Source organism: Haemaphysalis longicornis, unplaced genomic scaffold, assembly GCF_048455015.1.
Source record: "Haemaphysalis longicornis isolate Haplotype H1 unplaced genomic scaffold, Haemaphysalis longicornis Haplotype H1 scaffold_2, whole genome shotgun sequence".
Lineage (NCBI taxonomy): Eukaryota > Metazoa > Arthropoda > Arachnida > Ixodida > Ixodidae > Haemaphysalis > Haemaphysalis longicornis.
Window position 1 is genome coordinate 278,711,186 of NW_027526295.1, and position 10,527 is coordinate 278,721,712.

The following is a 10,527-nucleotide window of genomic DNA, read 5'->3' on the forward strand; positions in this document are numbered from 1 at the left end:
ATTGCAAGCAGAACGTGGAACTTATCTAATGGGACCTTGCGTAACTGTTGCCGGTTCATTTCTTAAAATGGCGCAAGAAGCTATAGTGGCGCGGGCGACAGTAGGCGACGGCGAAGTGAATTCTTTTTCTGCAGTTGATGAAGTATTTAATTTCGCAAAAGCAAGCATGTTTGATTTTTTTATAAAGGAACACTGCAAATATAACTTCTGTATTGATTTGCTGTCTCATATTTGCGTAATGTCTTGTTCTTCTTCAACAATGTTGACAAGTATGGACCTTACACCGGACATAGACAGGTAGATTTAGCTGTGACTATATAAGACTAATGGGCAGGCATTGTTTTGCTTTGGCCGGGTGGCTGAATCGAGTCACAGACAGACAGACGGACAGACATACAGACATACAGACAGACCAAAATTTCTGGGTTTAAGGAGCCCAAGAAAGACTATCGTCTTTAAAAACGAGAACATGGAGGTACGAATAACTCAGGAGGGGGAAATACCAGGAGTATGTACACGTGACGCAAAAGATTTAGTGGAAACGCAACCAGCAAATGGGCTAACACGCGTCAGGATGTCAGATACGTGATGTGAAAAGTTAATAACTTCCCAGTTTGATTCCAGTACCGAGAGGGAGCTGATGTACTTCTCTCCCTTGTTAACGATATGAGCAGCCTGAATGGTCTCAAGCGTCATGTGATATTTTTCGAGGAAGAGAGAATCAGCACGTCGACGATTAATTTTATCGTAGAGGCAAGAACAAAACACAGAGTGCGTTGCCCTTTTGAAAGTTTTCAAGGAGTGTGGCTCAGGAGTAATTTTCCTTCCAAACTCCGTAAAAATATCGTTGCAATTCTCCACCTTAAACTGCGTCGTTTTTCAGTTCGACATTGATGTTTTTGGTTCTGACCAGATTGTCTTCTCTCCTTACGTACAGATCAGACATCCTGCAACTGCAAGAAACTGTTTCGCGCGATGATTAATCGTGTCAGCCCTCTAACCTCATTATCCAAGGGCCAGCTTCGACCACCAGACTGGAAACCGCTGCGTTTCCGGAAAACTTGTGTGGTGATCGGAAAACGTCCATTAAGTGAACAAACTTTACATCCGGACCTCCATTTGACGAGGACAAAACATAAAAGGGGTGGATAGTTATACTGTCTTATAGCGGGCAGCCACTTAACGCTTGACAAAAGTGACCGATTAAGCGCTTTGACATCGAAGTCTTAACGGAAGCTAACAATCTGAATACTTAGTCAGCATTATTGAGACATCCAGGCACTCAGCTCTCAAACTGGTTGTGACATTGTAAATGCGATAGCACAGCCCGCGAAACGCAATAAGGCATGCAGGCAAAATTAACGAGACCAAGTGTAAACTTGATATCACTGATATTAAACCTTCACAAGTAAGCTGCTTTTGTTCCATTAGCCCAGTCCGTCACAGAATCTTAATTCCAGTAATCTGAAAGAAAATGAAGCAGGATATCAGTGTCACTACTTTCTGAGACCGCGTTTCTATACAACGCCACTGATGCAGGTTACTGGTGAGGGTAGTGTACCCTGTACCCCGTACCCTGTACCCTGTGCAGGGTACTGATCTATAACAAAGTACTGATGCAGGGCTTCACGTAAGGAAATGATCAACCAAATACTATTTATGATAAATGTGTTCACTGGTTTATGGATTCGTGCTTTACACTTCCAAAAACCTGATCATTTAAGCCATCAGCTGTTGCATTCTATTTCGTAATGCGCTCGAGTAAAGTAATGCCCTCCTATTAAGCCATTGGATCACGCTGAAGTTTTAGTGGAGGCTTCGATACACGTGCTCATTGCTGGAATTAAACCCCAGGCAGAATTTCAATAGTCATGAAGTACATGAATGAATGGTAAGGCACCGTTCAAGAGATTTACGGCTCCGCCAACTTTCTTCAAATATTGTTGCAGAACCCGAATCACTCGGCCAGTTGGACCAATCAGCTAGTTCGGTAAATAAAATGCGCAGCATGTACAGCAATATTATTAAAGCGAAATATTTCTTTGTGGGACCGATGGCGCTGTGTCAAAAAACTAACGCATTTTCTCATAGACAATTTCGTCGACCTCAAAGCTTTGGTAAGATCTCTGGACACACTGCGCATGCGTGAAACCGGGCTTCGATTGTATCGAAACGGTTACTTGAAAATCGCGAAATAGGAACGCTTCCAGATAAGACAGTACACGCATCGATCACGAGGAAGGAGTAGAATAGTAAACCTTTATTATAAACCACGTTTGGGCATACGTTTAGATATCGTTCGTAGATACGTTTACTCAGTGCGTGAAAAATCGTCGCATGGGTTCGTTCTTTATTAGCGATTTTGGTCTTTCAAAGTTTGATGGTCGATTGCACGCACTTTCAGCGAAGGTTGGACGCACCTTTAGCTTTCGCGCTTCTCGCAATTTTCCTTGGGAAGGGATGGCAAATTTTGTGTCGCATATCAATAGAGCACCAGAAATTTTAACGACTTGACTGGCCAACCGGACTTTTACGTCGGTAGAGAAAGCTCTCTTTCTGTCCTTCCTATCACTCGATGCGCTCCTAACATTGATAAAGAACAAACAATTTAGCCCGCTTTCACAGCGCTGGCTTTCCCTCTCCCTTGTCCCAAATTTGGGTTAAAGGAATTTCCCGATACGAACCTGGTGTCGTAAATTTCGGCGTTGTATCTTGCAGTGGTGCTGTGGCGCCTCGCTTCTTAGCCGCCGGCGTGGAGAGGCGATCCGTAGACAAAGATGCGTTGTCACCGGTCATCAACGGAAACTGCCTGGCGGCCTCGTTGGCATCGCTGGGCGTAAGGTCCATTGTCCATTCGCGTGGCTCCGGCGTGTCTTCCCAGGACCCGAGGAGACGGACGCTCGCATTTCGACGATGCTTGTCATCCCCGTCGACCTGTGACGCTCGCCTCCTAAACTCTCTCGCGCCTGCGTCACCGCTGGTCATCGAGTTCGAGACACCGGCCAAGTGCTCGTTACGGGGCAACCCGTACGCTGGGACGGCCGGCGTCTCTTGCCGGAGCACAGCAGCGGGCTCTCTTATCTCCGGCTGCCTGCTTTCAGGCTCCCTTCCCAACCTGAGCCCGCGACTGGTGGCCAGCCCTGCCGAGGCGACGAGCCCGAGGAAAACGCACAGCGCAAGCATGACGAGAACCGAGGTGAGGCTGTCCTTGGCATCGTCTCGCTCGCGTTCCGGAAGGGTCGGGATTGCGACGGCGAGCTGCAGCTGATCTCGGTAGCCACGGGCGCTGTGTGCCACCGATGCCGGTGGCTGCAGCCGAGCCCCCTGCGGACGTTCCCGCGCTACAGCAGTCCTGGTACTTGCGGGAGGCGTCCCGCCTTCACGCAGCAGCGCCAGCCTCGGTTTAGGGACCGTGGAATACGTGTCGGTGGACGCGGCGGGGGCGGTTGGCCTCTGCGGACTGCGCTTCGAGCTCCTCATTTTCTTCTTCCTCTTCTACAAGGAGCCTTGATCTGTTTTCAGCTTATCTGGCTGTCGTTTTCTTCTTGCTTTATACGACATTAATAAAAGCGAGCAGAAAGGGGGGGGGGGGTGCACTCGGCACTTCGGTGCTTTTAGGTGCGGAGCACCTTAAGACCTCGCAATGTCCGTCCGCCATCCGACGGTGTCTCTCCAAGACTACAGCAAGCTACACGAGAGGGCGCTACGTGAAAAAACGGGTACAGCGAGCTACACGAAAGGGCACTGAGCGCAAACACAAGATCACATCCAAAACACGCAAGCCGTCGTTTCACTTATTTCATTTCAAATTCAAAATTGAAATTCAATTTTATTTTTTTCTCTCAACATAATACAATGTCGATGGTCTCTCTGGCAAGAAAGCTGTGACTACAGCTTGTCGGTGCCAGGGAGCCAAATTGGCAGCTCAATGACGACTGTACAATGCGATTAAAACGAGGAATACAGCATAACAGTACCTTTGAGAAGGCCGAGAAACATTACGAAAAAAAATGAAAACAATAAAATACTTGTATAGCGAGCTTGAACGCATTGGTTCGGCGTCACATAATCATATACTGGTAAAACGAACAGACGAGACAACTCACGCATATTTACACAATTTGGAAAATGGAATTCAAAAACAATCATTTCCGACAAATGCATCACGTAAGGAAGCCCGTGTTAGTGTTCCGTAATTGTCGCTAAGTCCCTGTAATTTATTTAATATGCTTGGAATGTTGTATGCCAGTGACTGCCAAAGATAATTGGTTCGTGGGCGTGGAACGAGCCATTGTTCCGAGCCACGAGTTGTATACGTGCTAATTCGTAGATCTATACCGCATAATTGTGTTAAGAATTGCTAATATTTACCATTTGAAAAGAAAAGTGTAACTGATATATCAGACGGTAAGAATAAAGCTGCCTAATATTGATTATTCTATGCTGCTCAAACAATTGCTTAGTCGGATGAAGATGCGGTACGTTATTTATACATCTGATAGCTTTCTTTTCTAACAGCAGTAACGTGTTAATATTTTTCTTGGTTGTCGTGGCCCAAAATAACGTACAGTAATTAAGGTGTGACCGGAAAAGCGAATGGTATATTTGAAGTTTAATGTTCAGCGGGAAGAAATCGCGGCATCGGTACATTGCACCCACTGCGCATGACAGCTTTTTTGCCAGTAATTCAACATGGGCGTCCCATGTCATGCGGTGCGAGAGCACCACCCCCAACACTTTGGGCTGCTTAACAATGCCGATTTTCGAGGCCCCCAAGATCAAGTATTCGGTTACATTTACATTTTTATTTTTAGGCGCGAATAAAATGCATTTGGTTTTCTTTGCATTATTTTTGAACAGTTTTCGTTCGACCAAGCGTGTAATTGGGTTAAGGTAAAATTGGCGGCGGAAAACAGGCGGGTTGAGTCAGCATTGCTAATAAATAAACTAGTAATTGGGTTAAGGTAAAATTGGCGGCGGAAAACAGGCGGGTTGTGTCAGCATTGCTAATAAACTAGTATCATCTGCGTACAACACAAATTCGGCTTGTTTATCAATAGAAATTACATCGTTAACATAAACATTGAATAAAACCGGTCCCAGAACACTTCCTTGCGGTACACCGCACATGATCTTTCTGAGTGAAGACTGGTAGCCATTGTGCACAACACATTGCTCCCTATTAGACATGTAGGATTGCATAAGCGAGTGCGAGACACCACGGATTCCATACTTTTGAAGCTTTTGCAGAAGAATTTTATGATGCAGAGAATCAAATGCCTTGCTGTAGTCGATAAATATTGCAAGTGTAAGTTTGGAGGCTTCTATGTTTTTTAATATTATTTCTTTCTGCAAGAGCAGTGCAGACTCGGTGGAGCAGCCTTTCCTGAAACCATGCTGGCGTTCGGACAAAATCTTATGCTTAGAAAAAAAGCTTTCAAACCGCGCCAAAATATTTTTTTCGAAACCCTTTGATAGCACTGGTAGGACAGATATGGGTCTATAGTTAGAGGCATTGTTTTTGTCACCACCCTTAAATATAACAGACAATTTAGCGCGTTCCATTTTGTGCGGGAAGCAACCCGACTCGATTGCAAGGTTAAATATAAAGACTAGATAGGGGCAAACAAGGTCGAGGACGTGTTTTACGGGTTTAATCTGCATGCTTTCAATGTCGAGGGCTTTGCTGTTTTTAAGCGACATAAAAGCTTGATTAACTTCCGAGATGTCTGTTGGTTTCAAGAAAGCAGTTTCGGGAACATGGTGTTCGAGAGTACATGACACGGGGTTTGAGGACGTAATGTTAGCATTTGCATTGATGAAGTGATCGTTGAAGTGTTCAGAAAGTGCTGTAGCAGTAAGGGTCTCGCCACGAACAGTTAGTTCTGACGTTTCCGTCGTCCCGGTGCGTTTTCCCAGTGCATAATTTATCATTTTTCATGTTTGATCAGGACGGGATGCGTCAGAAAATAGCTGCTGATAATACTGGGCTTTGGCCTTCCGTAGTTCGGCGGACAAACGATTGCGGAGTGTTTTAAATGCTTTATGCGCCGCCAAGGTGCGCGTTTTTAAAAATAAGCCATGAAGCTCGTTCTTTTCTCGTATCATTTTTAGTTGATCAGGCCCAATCCACGGTTTTCTGATACGCTTTCTTGCTGTGAAGGACTTTATCGGAAAACAGGCGGTGTAGTTTCTAGCGAAGATTACTAAAAATTCATTGTAAGCGCCGTCTGCGGTACCATGCTTAAGGACGGGTGTCCAGTCGCTTTCGCGAATTTTGTTTCTGAACTGCTCCAACCTGCACTCAGTTATGCTCTGGTAAGTCACTTTGGGGAGAGAGGGATTACAACGATTATCGCAAGAGGAGTACGCTATAAATATCGGATAGTGGTCGCTTAAGTCGCAATTGATAGTGCCAGCTGCTGTCACGGGCGTGTCGGTGTTGGTCACAAGAAGGTCGAGGATTGTTGAACTTGTTAACGTCACGCGGGTTGGCGTTTTAATGACATTTGTAAAGCCACAGGCAGTCAAACGTTTATTAATTTTTTTGAATGAGTGGTCTCAGCAAGAAGGTTAATGTTGAAATTCCCACCAAGAATTAATCGAAGCCTTTTAAATGAAGCGTATTCAAGCAACTCGTCCACAAATTCTATGAAAGTATTTGTATCGCCGCTGGGTGGTCGATATAGAACAGATACAAGTGTGTTCATGCCTTCAACACTCAGCACCTCGTAGTCTTTGGATACCACAATAAATTGCAGTAGCTGGTCGTAGCAACTAGAAATGGATGTAAAGATGGCAACACCACCCCCACGCTTGTCGGATCGGTTCGCTAAAAATTGCTTGTAGCCCGGTAAAGGAGGAATATTGAATGAGCTAAACCACGTTTCTGTAAGCATGATAATGTTGAAACGAAACGCGAATTGGCTAAGAAAGAAAGTGAATTGGTCATATTTGTTTGTTAGAGAGCGGGCATTCAGGTGAAAAATAGAGGTGGTCCTTTCTGGCGGAGCACATAGTGTTGCAGATTCAGGATCAACAAATTCTTGATACAACATTTGGCCAAAAAGACGGAAAAAACCGTGCAGCTATTGAATTAGCTACGCGATCTTGGAAAGATCAGCCACCGTGACGATGTGTTGAAGCGCACTGCGCTCGTGCTTTCGGGCAAAGATCTTTCCGTTTCGCGGCCAGACGAAACGCCGGTTGTGCTCTCGCTTCCTTGCTATGGCCACACCCAGCAGCCGCCTAATACTCTGGCACAAGTGCTCATTAATGTAAATGGGGTCCCCGCCACCTGTACCACCATCAGCGTTAGTGCTGTCACCCTGCTCACCAGCCAGGCGCAAGGAGCCGTCCGTGATGTTTTTTTTCCGTGCCTTTTCAAGCACACGATCCCGCTGCTGACGGCTCTTGAATTGGACGATGATATTTTTTTCAGTCCCACGTGTGGGCACACAGTGACATGCGTCTATGCTTGACGGCAATACTGGCTCTTCCAATACCGCGCACACCCTCTGCACAAGTTCCAAAACATCCTCTGAATCCGTTTCGGCAACACCCTTGATCTCTAGATTACATCTTCTAGAATACTGGTCACACTGCGAAAGCTTTGCGTCGAGATCTTTAATGTGCTGTGCATTTTCAGTGCAGTGTTGGCGGAGGCACTCATTTTCCTCCTTTAGTTTCTTATTTTCTGCGACGACTGCAGTCAGTTCCTTTTTGAAATTTTCAAACTGTGCGTTTATGAATTCCATGCTTTTCACCATCTCTCGGAACTCTGCCCGCAAATCACGGTTTTCATTGCTGCTGCCCCTGTCTGACGAATTTGCATCTTTCATTATTGCAAAAATAACAGTAAAGTGACTTTTTAAAACAGTACAGAAGTGCAATGCAACAATATTTATTTCGGGACAATAAATCCCACCATCTCAACGCCGTGAACGATGCCGAGGGTGTGAAGCACTGGGACGGGACTTGTCTTGCGTGTGGCGTTTGTCATTTAAAGTGCACTAACTGCACACCAAATCGTTTAATTAACTTTGCGTGCATCATCGTACGCGGATGATAACACTCATTCACACAATACACACAACTTTCGTCCCCAAATCATTCATTAACCTTTGAGTGCATCATCGTGAACTGACGATAACACTCATCCACACAATACACACAACTTGTGTCCCAGTGCTTCGCACCCTCGGCATGGTTCACGGCGTGGACATGGTGCGATTTTTTTTTTTTTACCTAGACGGACAGTAAGCTGTGACTAGCAATATCAGAGCCAAAGAGTTAAAAACATAACATTAAGGCCTCCTGCAGTGGAACGTAAATTTCACCAGATGTTATACAGAGCAATGCCTAAACTACGGATGGAATTAAGAAAAAATGGACGCCATCCCGCCCTGCGAAAGGGGATGTCAGGCGCAGCAGTTGTAAACCCCTGCACATTCTGATGGGGGAGCGTCTGAAATGTTCCTCGTCCCGTCGGGATTGTCGCTTGGACTGGGCTTCTCTGGCGGCGAATGCGGAGTCCTGACACAGGCACTCGGCATCTTGGGCGAGAAATGCTGGATCCTGCCTAGGCTGATGCATGCGTTAGCCCTCGAACGACAGCGACTTCCACCCTTTCGAGAGAAGCAGCAAACCTAACCTTTACCAGAACTCCCCCTGCACTACATAGCATGAACGCTATGCAGGGCCGGTGGTTTCCCAGATTTCCTCTTGTTACGCCAGATGTCAGCCAATGCCTTCCTGGTCTGCTTTGCATCCTCATAGAGTGCTCTCTGGGAGGTTTCGGACACGGAGAAATAAAGGAATAATAAAAAAGGACCCAACTCAACATAAATTTTGAATTTTTACTTGCGCGAAGGATAAAAAATCAATGCCTGGCTTTTTCCGGAAACAGCACCAGAAAATCATCCCCGTTGGAATCACTCTTGGTCGAAACAGTAGGCATCCGGGCCTGAAAAAAGAAGGAAGATATATGCATATAGTCATGTTAATCGGTCCAGGCGTCGTGAATTGTCAGTTAGACTCCTGCCCTCCTTCTGCAGAAGTTACCCCGAGATCCTCCACGCATGACAAGCGTGTGATCGGCACCCAACGTTGACCCGCATCCCCAGCCCAACTCTGTCATTGAGGCGAGGCGAGGCTGGCTGGCAACAGCGCAGCTTATCCAGGGCTGAGGAAGCCTTGGTCCTGGATTCCAAAGAAGGACTCTGGACTAAGGCTTCTTTAAAAATAAAATAAAGTTTATTTCCTTCCTCCATTATTCCTCAAGACGAAAATGTAATGTTCAACTTAAGCGCAGAATAAAAACAGGGACACAGCAGACGACGACAAGCGCTACTTCCAACTGAATTTTATTGAAACAAGGGGAAATATATAGCAGCAAAAATACAAGAGATACTGAAAAGGTTACGATTATACACAGATTAAAATAACGGAATCGCTTGCCGCTGTCCCACACGTGTCAGCTAGTCATTACCACGACAAGTTCTTTTTTTAAGAAAGCTGCCTCCTTATCGGACAAGTCTACTGATGTCGCGCTGACACGCTCAAAATCACCTAGTTGCATTTCAGCTGCCTCTACTATCTCACGCGTGCGCTGATCAGAGTCGTGAAACAATATCACAGAGTTTTTAAAGTATGGTTCACACTTGGGGCATTCACCGCAGTGAGTCGACAGGTTACCATCCTTTCGTTTGTGTACGTTATTTTGATGCTCACGTAACCTGGAGTTGACGAACCGTGCCGTCTGCCCTACATATACCCTTCCGCAGGCTAACGGAACACGGTACACAACCCCTCTATCGCATTTCACGTACTTGTTTAAGTGTCCAACGTTACAACCAGTATGTTCATTTTGTACAGGACATGTATATCTCCAAAGCCTCTCGAGCTTGATTGGTGCGGACATTACAACGCCAACCCCAGCCCTCTGCCCTATTTTCTTTAGCCGATGTGCGATACCGTGCAAATACGGTATAACTGCCGTCTTACGGCGCTCGTTGCAGTCATGCTCACTTGTTTCGGCCGCTTTTATTACCTGTTTCTCACGAATCCGGACAGCCTCAACGACTGCCACAATGGCGTGTTCAGGATACCCTGACCGTCTCAGCCGAGAGACCTGCGCCTCCACAGCGCTCTGCACGTGATGGACACAGGATTTCTTTAGAGCATTGCTGAAGCACATCGTTGCTACTGAGCGTTTCACCAGTTTGGAGTGTGCAGAGCTAAATGGCAAGATGGGCTTCTTGCTGCGGGGTGCGTAACTCCAGCAAACCTCGTTGTCCGAAAACATGAGGCTCACGTCCAAGAACTTCAGCGCGTTACCTTCTGGTACTTCGTGAATTATCTGAAGTGGTTTCAGGCAATCTTCGAAAGCTGCCAGTGTCGATTTCACATCATTGTCAAAGCTAGACTCACCCCTACGAAGGACAACCAAAAAATCATCCACGAACCTGTAGACTTTGACGACATTTGTTGACATCAATCTACCCGCCAGCACCCGGTCGATGAGGC